Raw genomic sequence first — 19,610 nt, 5'->3', positions numbered from 1 at the left:
AGGAGGACAGGAAATGCTGAATTGAGGAAACCCAGAATTTGCGCGAAAAATACTTCGGAAAATAACTGTCCTATGATAACAAGTATGCTAGTGAAACATGGACTGAGGGAAAATCGGAACAGAAGATAACGAAGAATCTGAGATGTCGTGCTACAGACGAATGTTGAAAATTAGCTGGGCTGATACGGTAAGGAATGACGAAGTTCTGCGCAGAACAGGAGAGGAAAGGAAATGTGGAAAACACTAACAAGGAGAAGGGACAGAATGATAGGTTATCTGTTAAGATATCAGGGAATATTTCCATGGTACTAGAGGGAGTTGTAGCTGGCAGAAACTGTAGAGGAAGATAAGAGATTGGAATACATCCAGCAAATAATGGAGGACGTAGGTTGCAAGTGCTATTCTGAGATGAAGAGTGACACAAGAGAGGAATTCGTGGCGGGCAGCATCAAACTAGTCAGAAGACTGATGACCCAAACAAAATAAAAAAATAACAGTCGGACGGCATAGACTAGGAGGAAGAGGAGAGTGACATAGGAGTAATGAACAAGGGATGAAGGCAATAAGTAAACGACGACCAAAAATCTACGTACATCTGTGCGGGACAGACGTGACCCGACTAATGAAGCAAATTTTTAATGTGCTGAACAACAGACCTGACGTTATGATAAGTGGCTCAAGGCAGTAAGGAAGGGGCTCCAGAGCATTGGATTGCATCAGGAGACAACTCTAACCGATCAAAGTACAGGTCACTGATCGACGCCTTTAAAGGCTTCCACGATAAACAGATGCAGATTATCGAGTGGAGAAAGGAGAGAAGACAGAGAGCCAAAGAAAGAACGCAATGCTTTGGGGCTGCAAAACAGGTTTCCAAAAATGCCTTATAGTTACTTTATGTGCTGTCTAATTGTCCTAAGAATATGCAGTATCCACTTCGTTCCCGATGTAGTACAAAGTGCGGTGTCGCAGATTGTAGCTACGCTGTCACCCAACATGTCGATTCACTGGCATTTCCACGACAGAAGTTCTTTATATACGTTTCAACTAACGATTGCAGTATGATTTAACAATAGTAAAATTAAGGAGTCTTGAGCAAATGGGATATCGTCTGGAATAAAGGGACTTGTGTGATGGTATGATAGCATGCGCTGGACAGAGTCCGTATAACATGGAAGCCCTTGCGATGACACCGTACTGGAAAGCTTACGACGTGCATCCTCCAGCACGTGTTTGTGTGCGAGCGCGTGTGAAAATGGTTATCGCTCTTGTCGACATTTATAGGCAAATCGATACTTCCTGAGATTGCTTTCGTGCAGGCGGATAGCTTTTGTTATTGGCTATAAGGTCGTAGAGTGGTTTCCTGTAGGCCAGTGATGAAAGATTCGGGACTGTGGTTAAAGAGGCACAGCTTTCAATAGTATATTTTGGTTGGTGTCATTTATTCACGGAGTTTGTAAAACGTTCAAGCTGCAATAAAGCAAGCAACCACAATTATCAAGAAAGCAGATATGTAATCGCTGTTTAGGTTCGTACCACCAATTCGGCGGTTTTTCGTTTTTGGAACGAGACTAGAATGATTTCTCTTATTCGTGGTCTGAAACTGGTATGTTTTATTTTTTCTAGATTTGTTTTTCGAATAGGCCTCATGAATGTCGTGATCGCCTTCGTCTCATATTGCATTAGCGTCGGACCATAATACTCTCCAGTGTGTCTCGCGAATTAGGTGGTTGAAGTAACATAACAGTTAAAAAAATCTTCTACTGCTTAGCCGGCCAGTGTGGCCGAGCGGTTGTAGGCGCTTCAGTCTGGAACCGCGTGACTGCTACGGTCGCAGGTTCCAATCCTGCCTCGGGCTTGAATGTGTGTGATGTCCTTAGGTTAGTTAGGTTTAAGTAGTTCTAAGTTCTAGGGGACTGGTGACTTCAGATGTTAAGTCCCATAGTGCTCAGAGCCATTTGAACCATTTTTCATTTTCCTATTGCTTAGAACAGGTTGAGATTTGCTAATGCCTGCCTTCTCCTTCTTCCGTCCATGTTGCTCCTATTTTATTGATTCACGGGCCATTAATATTTTTTCTGACATTTCCCATTCTTGAATAGTATTTCATTGGAAATCTTTCTTCACATCTCTGGCCCTGGTGACTATTATTATTATTATTATTATTATTATTATTACTATTATTATTATGTATTAATTTCCTCCATGATTAATTATGTTTTGGTAAGGATTCAAACTGTGTCAGTAATTATGTAAGTAATAAAAAAAATGCGCCAATCAACCTTTTTTTTCACGCGTAGCACGATACGTTTCAGGAATTTGTTCCCATTTTCAAGTGGTGTGAAATTTTTCATAAGTATTGAATATGTGTCTTGCTATACATCTGTCCCAGCTATCAGTTTTTTTCTCAGCGTCTGGTGCAACCTACATCGCACAGAAATTCATACAAACACGTCGTTCAGAGTGCGTGAACTTCTGCGTGGTGAAGGAGGCACAATACCTGGACACCATAAAAAAACCACTGCATTGAAAGAAAGGCAAAACAACATGCACGCTATCATCACATGAAATGTGTAGTATTTTGTTATTTAACTTATTATTTTTATCATTATCATTTGACATGCGATCGGCTGGGAAGTTGTAAAATAGTTGTATACACAATCTAAACACACTGAGGTGGCAAAACTTACGGGATAGCGATATGAGCACATACAGATTGCGGTAGTATCGCGTACACGAGGTATAAAAGGGCAGTGCATTGGCGGAGCCGTCATATGTTTGTACTTAGGTGATGTATGTAAAAAGATTTCCTCCGCGGTTTTGACCGCTCGACGGGAATTAACAGACTCTGAATGCAGAATAGTAGTTGGAGCTACATGCAAGGAACATTTCAGTTCGGAAATTGCTAGGAAATTCAGTATTCTGAGTCCCGCACCGTCGAGAGTGTGCCGAAAGTACCAAATTCCAGGCAGTACCTCTCTCCACGGGCAGCATAGTGGCAGGTGGCCTTCACTTAACAACCGAGAGCAGCGGCGTTTGTGTAAGGTCGCCAGTGGTTACAGACAAGTAACACTGTGTGAAACAATAGTAGAAATCAATGAGGGACGTACGACGAAAGTATCCGTAAGGACAGTGCGACAAAATTTGCCATTAATTGGCCATGGCAGTAGATAACCGAAGCGAGTGCGTTTGTTAACAGCACAAAGTCGCCTGCAGCGCCTCTCCTGGATTCGTGACCGTATCGGTTGAACCCTAAACGACTGGAAAACTGCGGTCTGTTCCGATGAGTCGCGAATGCAGTTGGCACGAACTGATGGTAGGATTCGAGTTTGATGCAGCCCAACGAAGCCATGGACGCAAGTTGCCGAGAAGGCGCTGTGCAAGTTGGTGGCTCTATGATGGTGTGGGCTGTGTATACATAGAATGGACTGGGTCCTCTGGTCCAACTGAACCGATCATTGACTGGAAATGGTTCTGTTTGGTTACTTGGAGACCATGTGCAGCCACTCATGGACTTCATGTTCCCAACAACGGTGGAATTTTTGTGGATGGCAATGGACCATGTCACCGAGCTGAAATTGTTCGCGATTGGTTTGAAAAACATTCTGGACAATTCTAGCGACAAGAATTCCATCGAACATTTACGCGACATAACCGAGAGGTCGGTTCGTGAGCAAAATCCTGCACCGTGATATCTTTCTCAATTATGGATGGCTATAGAGGCAGTATGGATCAGAATTCATGCTGGGCACTTAAAACGACTTGTTGAGTCCATGCCACGTCGAACTGCAGCGCTAGGCCGAGCAAAAAAGGTCCATCGTGATATTTGCAGGTGTCTCATGACTTTTGTCACCTCAGAGTATAGATAACTTGAAACCATAACTTTGACCAATTTGGTTTAATTTAAAAATACTTCTTTATAATTCTTCTTTTGAAGTGGCATTTATAGTCTCATCGTCAGCACGCGACAATGTTTTTATGTAATGGAGGCTCCTTTGTTGTTTTTATTCCCGCATTCCACTTTTTAATTATCTCATTGATATTTAAATTGAACAAAAATGGAGAAAAACTGTAGCTTTGTAACTCCTTGGTTAGTTATAGTTCCATTCTGACTAATTTATCTGTTTTTATTTAGTTTCATTGTATAAGCTTTTCTTGTAATACTGATCATTAGTCAAACAACTTGACGTAGTCGATAAAAGCTCTGTGTTTGTCATTAATACATTCTTTTATTTATCAAAACGCATCTTCTCCTATAATTATTACAATGTTTTCGTCCTCCTTTCTTAAAAATTGAGTATGTAACAGCTGTTCATCTGATTTCCGATATTCTCACTTTCATCCGGCACAAATTTAGTAACTGGAAAAATCTTATTTGATGAGAACTGCACCGTATTTTAACAACCAGCTGATAATGCCATTTATATCGGCTGTCTTTCTGTTTTTTATTGTTTTTAAAACGTCTAATTCTGCTATTTTGTATCTACTGCTTTTCCGCCACCGTACTGTTGTGTTTGTTACGTTAAGTTTCGGTCGTGCCACAACATTTTATAATGTTCTTCCCATTGTTTTTCGCCGATTGTGTTAACGTTTAATGTTTCTTTTTCCTGTGTGTTTAAAACCTTGATTGCTTTACTGGTAACTGATTGTTGTCGATGAATGTCATTTGCTAGATTACTTGTATCAAGTGTCTCTCCTAGAAGTCGTCAGGCACATTCTCTCCAGCGTTTCGCGAGGTATTCGCAAATTAGTTTTTGCAACGTGTAATGGGAGGCGGCCCAGACAAATCCTGCTTATCACATCTTTCATACGACACACAGCGTGGACGGAAAACGTCGGTCTGTTTCCAGTTACAAACAGAACTATTTTTAAATCGTGATTTCACTCTTATTAGTCTAGCGCGTTATTCGTCTTATCGATGTGTATTAACAGGGACAGTAATTCGCACCGGTTGTGGTGGCCGAGCGGTTCAAGGCGCCACCGCTACGGTCGCAAATTCGAATCCTGCCTCGGGCATGGATGTGTGTGATGTCCTTAGGTTAGTTGGGTTTAAGTAGTTCTAAGTTCTAGGGGACTGATGACCTTAGAGGTTAAGTCCCATAGTGTTCAGAGCCATTTGAACCATTTTTTGAACAGTAATTCGGGAAGAATAATGAGTACTCCAGCAGCGGCTGAGCAGCGCTTCTTCCTGCCTGTAGAAGTCAGCACGGACCAGGGCGATACTGCCGTCGCTAAAGAAATGAGTATTCTTCGTGTTTTACAGTCCCTATTAATACATATTGCTCTGTCGAATGGGTACGTGAAGTTCCACTTTAAATACAAACCGACGCTTTCCATCGAAGTTGGCCCTTGTGTAAAAGACATGATAAGTAGGATTTGCTTGCGCTGACTCCAGCTACATGTGGCAAAAAAAAAAAAAAAAAAAAAAAAAAAAAAAAAGAAATAGCAAATATCTGCCGAAATACTAGAAAAAATGCGCCTGATGATTATTAGAAGAGACACGCTGTACATCTGTCGACGCTAGCGATGTGTGGCTTCTTAAATTTGTCATTTAGCAACTACTGTTCTTCGGTTTAATTTAGTAACATGTATAGACATGCAATGGCAACAGTATCTAGTACTACACACCGTATAGCTACAACGGCGTGCCTGCCTCATTTTACCGTCTAGTGCCAGCTGCGACAGACAGCTGACTGCGAGCACCGTACTGCGTCGCGAGGTTAACGCGCTGTCACGTGACGTCACAGGCCTGAGTTACGCACCTGAGGCGAACTGCTGCTCCAGCCCGTATTCATTGTTCGCCACACACCAGCCCGCTGCTGCAGGCAGTCATTTTTCGGGCGGACACTAATAGGTCGAGTCTCTTCCATTAGTGAGACAGTGCAGTCTCCGAACGAGCTATAATAATGGCTAAAGCTTTAAATACAGGTCAAGCAAACGAGCAGTCACTCCCTTGGTATAGAATAAACTACGTTGCATGAAAACTGACCAACTAGCAAGCAGACACATGTACGAGGGTCACTCCAAAAGAAATACACACTATATTTGTAAAAATACAGTTTTCATTCTGCATGTGTGAAAGTTCTACAGTGTGTAGATACATCCTTCCCGCTTGTTTTCAAACTTAGTTCAACTTGTTCCCGTGAGTGGCGCCGTCACAACATGTCTTCAAGATGGCTGCTACCCTTGACGTTCGTCAGAAGCAACGTGCCGTCATAGAATTCCTGTGCTGTGAAAACGAGACAGTGGGAAACATCCACAAGAGGTTGAAAAAGGTATATGGAGGTGCTGCTGTCGATCACAGTACAGTTAGTCGGTAGGCAAGCAAGTTACGTGATGAAAGCGGGCAGGGCAATATTGATGATTGTCCTCACAGCGGCAGGCCTCGTACTACACACACTCCAGACAGTGTGCATAGAGCTAACGAATTTTCGATTCCGAAGGACTCCTGCTTGTGGACATCATCCCAAGTGGAACCACCATAAATTCTGGTGCATATGTGACGACACTGAAGAAACTTCAAGCTGGACTGAGTCGTGTTCGACCACGTCGGCAAAAGCAGAATGTTTTGCTATTGCACGACAATGCACGACCACATGTCAGTCGAAAAACCATGGAAGCAATCAAAACTCGGATGGACAACACTGAAACACCCGCCTTACAGTCCTGACATGGCTCCATGTGACTATCATCTCCTTCGGAAACTGAAAGACTCTCTTCGTGGAACAAAGTTTGAAGATGGTGACTCCCTTGTGCACGCTGCCAAACAGTGGATCCAACAGGTTGGTCCACAATTTTACCGTGCGGGTATACAGGCCCTGGTTCCAAGATGGCGTAAGGCAGTTGAGAGGGATGGAAATTACGTGGAGAAATGAAAATATTGTTCCTAAAGGATGTATCTCCACACTGTAAAACTTTGAAACATGTATAATAAAAGATGGATTAAAAAAAAATAGTGTGATTTCTTTTGGAGTGACCCTCGTATTTGCATACCTTCTCGTCCGTTCGCACGACAAAAGTCCAAATACTCACCCAGTAACCTAAATTTGTGATTTACTTGGTTTCCTAAATCGTTCCAGAAGAATGCTTACATAATTGTTTCAAAAAAGGTCAATTTCATCCTTCATTCTCCTTAAAGAGAGCAAATACTTCATCTCAAATCAATGTCTAAACCTTACTTCCTTCGTAGCAGAGGGCGCCAGTTTCAAATTCCCATTTCGAAAATTAAAATTTTTTTGTCTTTGCACAGTACTTTAGACGGGTGGCGGGATACTTTCTGCAAGGACATAGCTGGTTACATTTTCAGTTTTCTCCAGCTGAGAAATTGTTCCATCGCTAGTGACCTCCGTGTTTTTCAGACGTTTTTATGTAACTAAAGGAATGGCCACGAAAGTGTAAGTGGTGATCCTGCTTTAATTTCGTCTTGCTTACAGTGAGCACCAAGTGAAAGAAACTGTCACAATTTGGATGCTCTGCCAGAAAAATCAGAGAATAGTTGCGGCTCTGATGATGGGAGCACAGGAACACAGCTGCTGTTCAAAAGTAACAGAATAAGTCACATAGTAATTCTTATAGAACTATTGAAACTTTATGGTACTTAAAATAATTATTTTAATAGAGCTCCCTATTTTTTAAACAACGCCAAATTAACTTGTCATTGTACCTCTTCCAGATTCGTACAAACAAGAAACATTATCTTTAATAGACACCCGATGTTCTACTTCTTAAATTTTGTTTTCAGTCATCCTTTTATGTAGTGCCTGTAATTGTAACCGCTTTTACGAAGTTATTTTTGTTTCAGATTCCGAGAGGTTCAGCCCAAGTTCTCCTCGAGAACATTTCGTTTATCGCCGCTGCTTATCTTTCGTCACATAGACTTCACGAATCTGGTAAGTAAGGAAAGATTAAGCTTTGCGCTCAAGTGGGACGTTTGTCATTTATGCCTAATAAAAAGTAGTTCAGTTGTTGTCATCTTCTGCCTCTTCATTTACACTCACAGCGAAGATCAACAAGCGTTATCTTCTTTTTTTCCTTTGTCCGCTAACGCAGGGTCGGCATTGTTATATACGGATTTTGCGTCGTTAGTTTAAAGGGTGACCGGATGCCCTTCCTGTGACTTCCTAGGATGGAATGCTTGCGTGTAGTGTTGTTCGTGTGCAAGTGAGCAAAAGTTTTCTAAATGTCTGCGAAACCTGTAAATGAGGTGAGACTTGGGTACCAGACCAATATTCACATAGTGGAATGTGGTAAACCGCCTGAAAACCACATCCAGGCTTGCGGGCACACCGACCGTCGTTCATTCGCCTGGTACGATCGATCCGGAACCGGCGCAACTCCCCGTCCCGGAAGCGGCGTGCTAACGCACACGGCTATTCGGCGGATGAAGAGCATCAAATATAGGGGAAAGTAATTTATTGGGTTGTCAACTTTCAAGCAGTGACTTATCAGTAAACATGTCTTTCACACTTTTGCCCGATGGCCGTTCCACATGGGTAATATTCCGTATATGGGACATCGAACTGACTAATTGAATTCCTTCTCTCGCTCACGAACTAAAGCAGTTAAAGACTTTTTATACTAATTAATATCGCTCATTTGTGACACGAATGATACCCTTTTGACTTGAAACTAGGTGTTCAGTATTGATTTGGATTTGCGTCTGATTATGGCTGCGTGCCAAAAGACGTTACGTAAATGTGTTTAACTAAGATGCAGTCTAGATGTAAACTGGAATAAAGCGCACAAAAATGGTCACAGACTCTTAGATTAAATCTGTTTTGCCACTTGTGCGATGAAATATGAAAAGAAAAATTATCGGAGGACACTGGAAAAGTCGAAAGAAGGCCAGTTCGGATTGTATTATCGCGAAATATGGGAGAGATAGTGTCCGGATAGGATAAGCGTGTTGATGTGGCAATCATTTAAACAAAGGCGTTTTTCCTTTCGGCGAGATTTTTTCACGAAATTTCAGTCACCAGTTTTCTCCTCAGAATGAGAAAATATTTTAACACCCACCTGCTTAGGGGGAAAGAATAATCGTAATGAAATAAGAGAAATCAGAGCTCGTACGGAAAGATGTAAGTGTTCCTTTCTCCCGCGCGCCGTTCGTGAGTGGAACGGTAGAGAAATAGTCTGAAAGTGGTTCGATGAAACCTTTGATAGGCACTGTGAATTGCAGAGCAGTCATGTGGAAGTATACTTAGATGTAGATATAAATGAAAAACAAGCTTCGGATGTTACGGAACCATTTTTCCCCAAAGGACAATTCGGCACAACCCGCAGTCGCAAAATGGCCGATAAAGTAAGATGGATATGCCAACACCGGCGAATTAACCGTTGCTAGTCTGTTACACTGGAAAAACATGAGTGTGATATGAAGGTGGTTTTCCACGTGGTTTAGACAAATGAAGGGCTATTTCTCAGACGTCGCAAAAGAAAGTATGATCGTTACTCTTAGGTGATAACGCACAGAACAAAGTTTACACGATTCACTTATAGAGGGCGCACGTCACTTCTCTCCCTTATGTTAACTTGACGACTGTGGCGACAGGAAGGGTGCACGGCGACATGTTTAAAACAAAATAATTTTTACGCAATCATGGAAACAGTGCGGGATCAGAGAGAGAGAGAGAGAGAGAGAGAGAGAGAGAGAGAGAGAGAGAGAGAGAACGATGTTGCTGCCTCACGACAACTACCAGAGAATGTTCTGCAACACATGGCAGGTCACATTGTCTTGGAGAAAATCTCATGAGTTCCGAAGATTTGGTCTCTTTCACCTTACAGCAGGTAGCAAGTCACTTTCAAGGTGTAGGACGTAGACTGCAGCTTACTTATTTTGTGCCACATTACGCGCTGAGCAACTGTTGGGATTCATACAAACAGCTTTCAGTGTAAAGGAACCGTCTGCCATGTTTTTTGGAAGTTTTTTCTTAGTCAGAACAGAAAGCCTGCGACCTGCTTTGCAAAACAGCGCCTATGACAGAGTTGCTTCACCACAAGCTACTTACAATCCCTTCCAAAAGAAGAGTTAAACAAGATAGTCATAGTGAGCGGAAGTTCAGTTATTCATCATTATCATCATCATTATCGTCATGGTTGTAAGCCGTTTGGCAGTCAATGATGGATAAAGGAGTCCTCTAGACCTATCTATGCCATACACATCCATATTCATCCTGCATTTATTCTTGTGTCATCTATTCACGTCCGTAAAGCGTCTTTTTTTTTCCTCCAATTCAGCAACACCTACGCTCCACCTATCATCCATTGCGCTGGCTACTTTTTCCAACCACTTCCTTTCTCATTTCCACTTCAGTCCGTTCTGTGATCCTCTGTGTTTTTATGATTCTCTTAGCGATTTCCAACCTTAATTTCTCTACTGGCAGTACATGTTAATGGTAAAAACCTCTGTTTGAAACGCAATACTCCAATTTTATTTTAAATGTTATGACCTTATTCCTGCAGATATTACTACTTTCTCTACAATAATGCCACCATTTATACTAAAAGTGCAGTACATATGGGGGTCGCAGTTAGATCCAAACATGTCGGAAAAAATCACAAAGTTCTGTAAAATCTACTGGCCTGCTGTATTCGCTCAAAGTACAGGGTGACACACGGGAGACGGACGGTTTCGAACAACGTAGTACTGAGGGCGCGGTGGTGGGAGGTGGTCGTAGTGGGGACAGTTCTGACCGCCACAAGACGCCATTTCATTTACTCAGTCACTATGGGGCAGTGGGACTTGCAACGTCTAGTGATCGTCAATGACAGTTTCGTGAAAAGTGGTGAGTCTATTATTGCTCCGCAGCAATTGTTTTGTGCGCGGTTTAATGTCGCTCGACATGGAGCTGTTCCGAGCCGTAACACAATCCTCAGAAGGGTGGAAAACTTCAGATAACTGGAAAAATATTGGATAAGAAGCATCCTGGCCAGAGATCAGAGTAACGACATCAGAAAATGTTGAAAGGGTAAGGCAAACGGCAGTCAGAAGCCCAGGACAGACAGCTAGACGTAATGCTAGCGAGTTACGAAACAATCGTGAATTGGTTAGACGAATTTTGCATAAATAATTAAAATTCCATCCCAACAAAATGCTCATTGTCCAACAACTTAAGGAAACTGATTTTGCTGTACGAGAAGACTTCGCTTACAGAATGCAAGTGATTTTGGGATCGAATGAAAATGAAATTTTATTGAAGAGTTTAAACGGGACCTTGAATTAGCAAAACCTACGTTACTGGGCTCCAGAGCATCCACACCTTATCCACCAGCGCCCTCTACACTCAGAAAAGGTAACAGTCTGGTATGCTCTTGGCTCTGTTGGCATTATTCGACCTTCTTTTTTTTTTTTAAGAGAACGGGGCCACAGTTACTATTAATTCGGTTCGTTACATTCGTATGCTTGAAACATTCTTGAAACCAGAACTAAGTGGACTACGAATTCCTTTAAAACGCGTTTGGTTCCAGCAGGATGGGGCAACATCGCACACCGCAAACACTTCAATGACATGAAACTTACTGGCAGATTAAAACTGTGTGCCCGACCGAGACTCGAACTCGGGACCTTTTGCCTTTCGCGGGCAAGAGCTCTACCAACTGAGCTACCGACGCACGACTCACGTCCGGTACTCACAGCTTTACTTCTGCCAGTATCCGTCTCCTACCTTCCAAACTTTACAGAAGCTCTTCTGCGAAACTTGCAGAACTAGCACTCCTGAAAAAAAGGATACTGCGGAGACATGGCTTAGCCACAGCCTGGGAGATATTTCCAGAATGAGATTTTCACTCTGCAGCGGAGTGTGCGCTGACATGAAACTTCCTGGCAGATTAAAACTGTGTGCCCGACCGAGACTCGAACTCGGGACCTTTTGCCGGCAAGGGCTCTACCAACTGAGCTACCGAAGCACGACTCACGAAGCTCAGTTGGTAGAGCCCTTGCCCGCGAAAGGCAAAAGGTCCCGAGTTCGAGTCTCGGTCGGGCACACAGTTTTAATCTGCCAGGAAGTTTCATGTCAGCGCACACTCCGCTGCAGAGTGAAAATCTCATTCTGGAAACATCCCCCAGGCTGTGGCTAAGCCATGTCTCCGCAGTATCCTTTCTTTCAGGAGTGCTAGTTCTGCAAGTTTCGCAGAAGAGCTTCTGTAAAGTTTGGAAGGTAGGAGACGGATACTGGCAGCAGTAAAGCTGTGAGTACCGGACGTGAGTCGTGCTTCGGTAGCTCAGTTGGTAGAGCCCTTGCCCGCGAAAGGCAAAAGGTCCCGAGTTCGAGTCTCGGTCGGGCACACAGTTTTAATCTGCCAGGAAGTTTCATGTCAGCGCACACTCCGCTGCAGAGTGAAAATCTCATTCTGGACTTCAATGACAGTTCTTAGACACATGTTTCCGGGCCGGATTACCTTACGTTTTGGCAATGTCTTTTTTCTGTGGGGGTAGCTTAAGAACGGTGTCTATAACCACAAACCACGAAATTTGGATTAGTTGAAGATTGCAATCATTCAAGAAATTGCTGCCATCCCTGCAGAGATTTTAGTCCGTATGATGGAGGATTTTGAGAACAGACTTGAGTCATGCATTCGAAATGATGGACATCACCTTGACGACATTATTTTCACAAATAACTTTGTTAACTAAAATGGCAAATAATGAGCTTTGATTTTGTGTAAATAAACAGGAATTAATTCTAAACTTGGCTGAGTATTATTTCGTTAAAAACCGTCCGTCTCCCGAGTCTCACTCTGTACAAGTTGATCAAAATAAAACTGGCCCAGATAATACACTCTAAGACACAAGAAAAACGACGCACCATCAAGGAATTATCCGAATGAACGGAAATCGGTAGGTGTGATGTACACGCACGGACAAAAAAATGACTGAAGTGTCAGAAGAATTGAATGACTTGTTCAAGAGAAACGGCTTCACAAATTAAGCAAGGCAGTGAAGTGTTGGTCCATCTCTGGCCCTTTATAAAGCACTTATTCGACTTGGCATTGATTGAGGGAGTTGCTGGAGGTCCTCCTGAGGGATACCATGCCAAATTCTGTCCAATTGGAGCGTTGGATCGTCAAATCCAGAGCTGGTTGGAGAGCTCTACCCACAATGCTCCAAATGTTCTCAATTGGAAAGAGATGTGGCGAGCTTGCTGGAAAAGCACGGAGACAATCAGTAGAAACACTTCTCTGTGCGGACGTACATTATCTTGTTGAAATGTACGCCCAGGCTGGCTTGCCATGAGGGGCAACAAAGTGGGGCGTAGGATGTCGTCGACATACCACTGTGCCGCAAGGGTACCGCGTTTGATAACCAAAGGGGTCCTCCTATGAAATAAAATAGCACCACAGACCTTCACTTCTAGTTAACAGACCGTATGGCGGCTGACAGGTTGGTTTCCTACCGCTGTCCAGGGCTTGTCCAGACACGTCATCGCTGATGACTGGGATCAGTTCGAAGGGGGCGTCATCATAGGAGACGGTCCTACTCCAGTCAGTGAGATTCCAGGGCCAGATGACTAGAGAAGACGCCCTGGTCAGCGGTAAAGATACGAACTTGACTATCGACCGCCATACGGCCAAATGGTCTGGGGTGCTATTTCATGTCATAGAATGGCCCCTTTGCTTGTTATCCTCGGCACCCTAACAGCACAGTGGTATGTCGATGTTATTCAATGCCCGTTTTGTTGCCCTTCATGATATGGCATGCTGGGATTACATTTCAGCAATATAATGCTCTTCCGCACACGTGGAGAGTTTCTGTTGCTTGCCTTCGTGCTTGCCAAACCCTACCTTGATCAGCAAGGTCGCCCGATCTCTCCCCAGTTGAGAACGTTTCGACCATTATGAATAGGCATCTCCACCTTGTTCAGGATTTTGACGCTCTAACGCGCCAGTTGGAAAAAATTTTGCACGATAATCTTCAGGAGGACATTCAGCAACCCTATCAGTCAATGGAAAGTCGAATAACTGCTTACTAAAGAGCCAGAGGTGGACCAATAGCCGGCCGTAGTGGCCTAACGGTTCTAGGCGCTTCAGTCCGGAACCGCACTGCTGCTATGGTCGCTTGTTGGAATCTGGCACGGGCACGGATGTGTGTGATGTCATCAGGTTAGGTTTAAGTAGTTCTAAGTCTAGGGGACTGATGACCTCAGATGTTAAGTCCCATAGTGCTCAGAGCCATTTGAACCATTTTGTGGACCAACGCGTCATAGAGTTGTTCATTTTGTGAAGCTGTTTCTTTTGAATAAATCATCCAATTCTTCTGAAACTTCAATCGCTTTTTTGTCTGTACACCTACATCACATCTACCGATTTCCGTCCCATTCGGATAATTCCTTGGTGGTCGGTCCTTTTTTTCCTTAGGAGCATAAGTTGGGTTGCTTCTCTTAAGAAGCATGAAATATTTTCTCGGCCAGTTTTATTTTGCCCACCCTGTACTTTTTCCAGTCCACTGAAAGGTAAGGCGACAATTTTCATCGGGCTCTTTTGGTTGAAATGGAATCCAACAATTTCTGATTCGTATCTTTAGGCTCAGACAGACTATTTCGTGACATAACCGACGTTCCAAAACTGAGTCCAGTTAATTTATTTATGAAGTTAACGTTGTCCAAAATAGCAAACTCACAATCATTACAGTCATATGTTGTCATCGATAGGCGATCTACATTCGAGCATGCGCTTGTACTCGATACAGGTAGTGAAAGCACACATTCAGTTCGAGTATGAGCGTATGCTAGGTACAATCATGCACTATTTCCCGACTAAACGTTGTACCGATTCTTTAAATTATTGATCTGCTGATGACGGTTTGCCGAAACACGCAATTAAAAGAAACAAAGTGCTATCGAGGCACAAAGACTTTTGTGTAAAAAGTTAATAAGTAACTGGTACATGTTAGTTTGAATGAAGACACTTCCGGTGTTCTGTCGCTGGTAGGCTGTCGTTTTATAGCGGTAGCTCCACAATAGTGCAGATACGACTATGTTTATTTGGATTCGAAGTCCCGTACCTTGCTCTGACATTATCAGATTGCTCCTCTCCACCCTGTGAAAATCTTCCCCTACACTACTGGCCATTAAAATTGCTACACCAAGAAGAAATGCAGATGATAAACGAATATTCATTGGACAAATATGTTATACTATAACTGACGTATGATTACATTTTCAAGCAATTTGGGTGCATAGATCCTGAGAAATCAGTACCCAGAACAACCACCTCTGGCCGTAATAACGGCCTTGATACGCCTGGGCATTGAATCAAACAGAGCTTGGATGGCGTGTACATGTACAGCTGCCCATGTAGCTTCAACACGATACCACAGTTAATCAAGAGTAGTGACTGGAGCATTATGACGAGCCAGTTGCTCGGCCACCATTGACCAGACGTTTTCAATTCGTGAGATAAAAGGAGAATGTGCTGGCCAGGGCAGCAGTCGAACATTTTCTGTATCCAGAAAGGCCCGTACAAGACCTTCAACATGCGGTCGCGCATTATTCTGCTGAAATGTAGGGTTTCGCAGGGATCGAATGAAGGATAGAGCCACGGGTCGTAACACATCTGAAATGTAACGTCCACTGTTCAAAGTGCCGTCAGTGCGAACAAGAGGTGACCGAGACGTGTAACCAACGGCACCCCATACCATTACGGCGGATGCGACCATCAAATGGTTCAAATGGCTCTAAGCACTATGGGACTTAACATCTAAGGTCATCAGTCCACTAGACTTAGAACAACTTAAACCGAACTAACCTAAGAACAGCACACACATCCATGTCCGAGGCAGGATTCGAACCTGCGACCGCAGCAGCAGCGCGATTCCGGACTGAAGCGCCTAAAACCGCTCGACATGCGACCATCATGATGCTGTAAACAGAACCTGGATTCATCCGAAAAAATGACGTTTAGCCATTCGTGTACCCAGGTTCGTCGTTGAGTACACCATCGCAGGCTCCCGTCTATGATGAAGCGTCAAGGGTAACCGCAGCCATGGTCTCCGAGCTAATAGTCCATGCTGCTGCAAACGTCGTCGAACTGTTCGTGCAGATGGTTGTTGTCTTGCAAACGTCCCCATCTGTTGACTCAGGGATCGAGACGTGGCTGCACGATCCGTTACAGCCATGCGGTTAAGATGCCTGTCATCTCTACTGCTAGTGACACGAGGCCGTTGGGATCCAGCACGGCGTTCCGTATTACCCTCCTGAACCCACCGATTCCATATTCTGCTAACAGTCATTGGATCTCGACCAACGCGAGCAGCAATGTCGCGATACGATAAACCGCAATCGCGATAGGCTACAATCCGACCTTTATCAAAGTCGGAAACGTGATGGTATGCAATTCTCCTCCTTACACGAGGCATCACAACAACGTTTCACCAGGAAACGCCGGTCAACTGCTACTTGTGTATGAGGAATCGGTTGGAAACTATGTCAGCACGTTGTAGGTGTCGCCACCGGCTCCAACCTTATGTGAATGCTCTGAAAAGCTAATCATTTGCATAACACAACATCTTCTTCCTATCGGTTAAATTTCGCGTCTGTAGCACGTCATCTTCGTGGTGTAGCAATTTTAATGGCCAGAAGTGTATTTGTTCATAACAGCACTGTGTCTGTTAAATTACATATGCGTTCGAAGATTGTGCAACAGAACCATTTTTCACTGTCAACTTTTCTCAGTCTCCGTCGGTATTGACAGCATCCAGGTCTAGGTTCTTATAAGGAATCCCTTGAGTGCGAGGTCGCAAAAGGACAATACAGTTTACGGCATTTGACGCCCCACATGTTATCTACCACGCAACCGTAATATTGGCCGCTAATGGCAACGGGGGTGGGGGCTGGCTGTATCCAATGGTGAGCGTGGCATGAGGCTACGGAGCGTAGTTGAGATGCTTAGTCCACGAGTAACTCACAACAGTGCTCTAGCGCTAGCGGTCTTTGTACAAAGCAGAGCAATGGCAGCGATAAAGAAAGCAAACATTGCGTTTTATCTACAACAACAATTCCCGAAGCTGACAATTCGTCAGAAACGAACACAAGGACTTTCGCAAAGTGAGAAAGAATTGGCACATGAAATTTTAGCTTTTGGGCAAGATGAGTCAGTGGAATATGTGGTGTCTTATACGCTCGACTCTGCGGACAATGTAGATCAGGAGTACAATGATGACGATAATTGCTTAACAAGTGAAAGTGATACTGAAACAGTTGTCGAGGCATGTAGTTCATCACCCTTGTCGGGCAGGGAGTCACAAATCCTGTCTCCAGTGAAACGGAGTAAAGGGTAATCGTTGTCCAAGGAGCTGGTACTAAATATAATTGCGTACATGGAAGATCATCCGCAGCAGAGTGAAAGCCAATTATGAGCAGATTTTGAATAAGTCCGCAGAAATATGACCGTATGGCGTATAAGAAAAACTATGGATATTCAAGGGGGGACAAGGTAGAGTTGTTACAAAAACTGGGGTTTTCTCGTTTCAAGGCTGCTCAATAAAATTTACAAGACGTGCGTGATAGTGACTTACTACGTTATGCACATCAAATTGTCCGCGATATAGATTATGGTGATTTCAAGAGAAGCAGTGGATGGTCGTTAACTTCAACCTTTGCTACAGAACTGGAAGACGTAAGCTAACGAAATTTCAAAAATAGCGTCAACTTGACGATGCACGGGAAATTGCGGAATTGGCCTGAAAATTTGTAGACGAGATAAACAAACTTATTCCATCGTTCAGTAAGGAATTTGTTTTCAACTCCACCCATTCGGGATTTGAAGAGGAAATGCAAATGAGAGGAACCCTAGAAATTAGAGGTACCAAGAGAGTTCTATCAAGATCAACTAACATCAGCTCCTTCACGCATTCGTATACAATTATGCCGACCACTAATCTAGATCGTAAATTGGCTGGAAAGTTATTTATTTGGTGGGAGAAGGTGTTCTTCCCTCTGCGATTCTTTCTCGTGTGCGTTATCTTCCAACAGCAGGAGGGAATATTGTCACACTAAGCAAGAGAGGGAAGATTGGAGTAAGAGAACTACAAGTATGGTATTAGAACTGCTTTTGGCCAATAGCCGGTCAAGATAACTCCCTTTTGATTCCTGGTCGGCGCATAAAAATATACTCCTTTAGAGCAAAATATCCGTCCTGAAAGTGTTGTGAATTTGCAGTTCATACTAGCTGGACCCATGGACAAATTCAACCTCTGGGTGTTTGTTTTTTTCTGTGTCTATAAAGCATCTTATCGCACTGGCTGCAATTACACAGCCGGCCGGGGTGGCCGAGCGGTTCTAGGCGCTCCAGTCTGGAACCGCGCGACCGCTACGGTCGCAGGATCGAATCCTGCATCGGGTATGGATGTGTGTGATGTCCTTAGGTTAGTTAGGTTTAAGTAGTTCTAAGTTCTAGGGGACTGATGACCTCAGAAGTTAAGTCCAATAGCGCTCAGAGCCATTTGAACCATTTGCAATTACACATTCTTATCGCACTAAGTGCAGTTACGCTTAAAGGACAGCCAGTTTTACTACAAACTCCCCGACAGACTATTTCGCATTCTGTTGCATGCCATCACATTCCATCAGTTCTCACCACACCGTTACACCAATGTGTGCATTCGTTAACAGTGGATACCTAGCTGAACATCCTACATGATTTCTGCATTCCAAGGAGTTCGCCGTCGATCCTGATGGTGCGAAACTTTGCGATCACTGTGTCGTGCCATTTTTCATTCGGTGTTCATGGTGCAAGTTAAGGCAAGTTAATGGCTTGTTTTGAATATTTTTGACTGTCGATTATGTCCATTTTGTGAAGTGTCGTACATACATCCCATAGAAGGTTGATCTCTGGACCTTCCGACACTCATTTTCTGTGGCCCGCCTGTTGCACACAGTGAGTCATTACCAGTTAACGTTCTTCCTCTCAAAGGGTCCTTTGTTAGGGGGTGGTGGGGAATGATAGATAATAGTGCTAGAAGGTCCCTGTGTACGTGCGTATTCCCAGAAACTGTCTTATATCATTTCCTTATCACTGCAATGTTTGTGATGTGGTGTGTTCCCTAGAATCGTATTCGTAAATTATTTCATGACAGTAGTACTACGACACAGATAAAAGCTATCACACGAGCAAAACAGTGTTGTAATAACTTTGAATATCAGGCGTCCCTTGTGATTTATTCGTCAATGAAGCTCCTGCTTAGTAGTTGTGTCTTCTAGATTCCACAGAAACGAAGAAAGAACTGAGTGTCGCTTGCTATAGTTTTCAACGTACCGTCTTCCCAGTCTATGGGGTAACGAAATACTTATTATTCATGAGTTTTCTCCAGAGTATCGGTTTCCTGACAACAATCAACCGTGGTATCAGTTTATTCACAACACAGACGCATGTGTGATTACACTGATTGTGCTATACAGGAGGTGAACAATAATAAGGAAACACTGAAAAACACATTACAAGGTCTAACACTGTGCAGGAAACCGATGGCATTAAAAACGGCTTCCAGTCGTCTCGCAATGCATAAATACAGGTCCTGTTTGGTTTTCAACGGATCTTACGCCATTTTTCACCCAAAGCAGTACAAAAAAGAAATAAAAAATGGCTCTGAGAGCTACGTGACTTAACAAGTGAGGTCATCA

General features: G+C 43.5%; 1 protein-coding gene across 1 annotated transcript in view; it reads left to right on the top strand.

Annotated features, from left to right (window-relative positions):
- Nucleotides 1-19,610, top strand: part of LOC126336605 (globin-1) — a 272,338-nt gene that overhangs the window by 98,696 nt on the left and 154,032 nt on the right. Inside the window, exon 2 of the mRNA XM_050000470.1 lies at nt 7,799-7,886. The gene's annotated coding sequence lies outside the window, so the exon portion shown is untranslated. The remainder of the gene's footprint in view (nt 1-7,798; nt 7,887-19,610) is intronic.

This window comes from Schistocerca gregaria, chromosome 2, assembly GCF_023897955.1.
Source record: "Schistocerca gregaria isolate iqSchGreg1 chromosome 2, iqSchGreg1.2, whole genome shotgun sequence".
In the NCBI taxonomy this organism is placed as follows: domain Eukaryota; kingdom Metazoa; phylum Arthropoda; class Insecta; order Orthoptera; family Acrididae; genus Schistocerca; species Schistocerca gregaria.
Note: the sequence above shows the minus strand (reverse complement) of the source record. Positions and strands in the feature narration are given on the sequence as shown.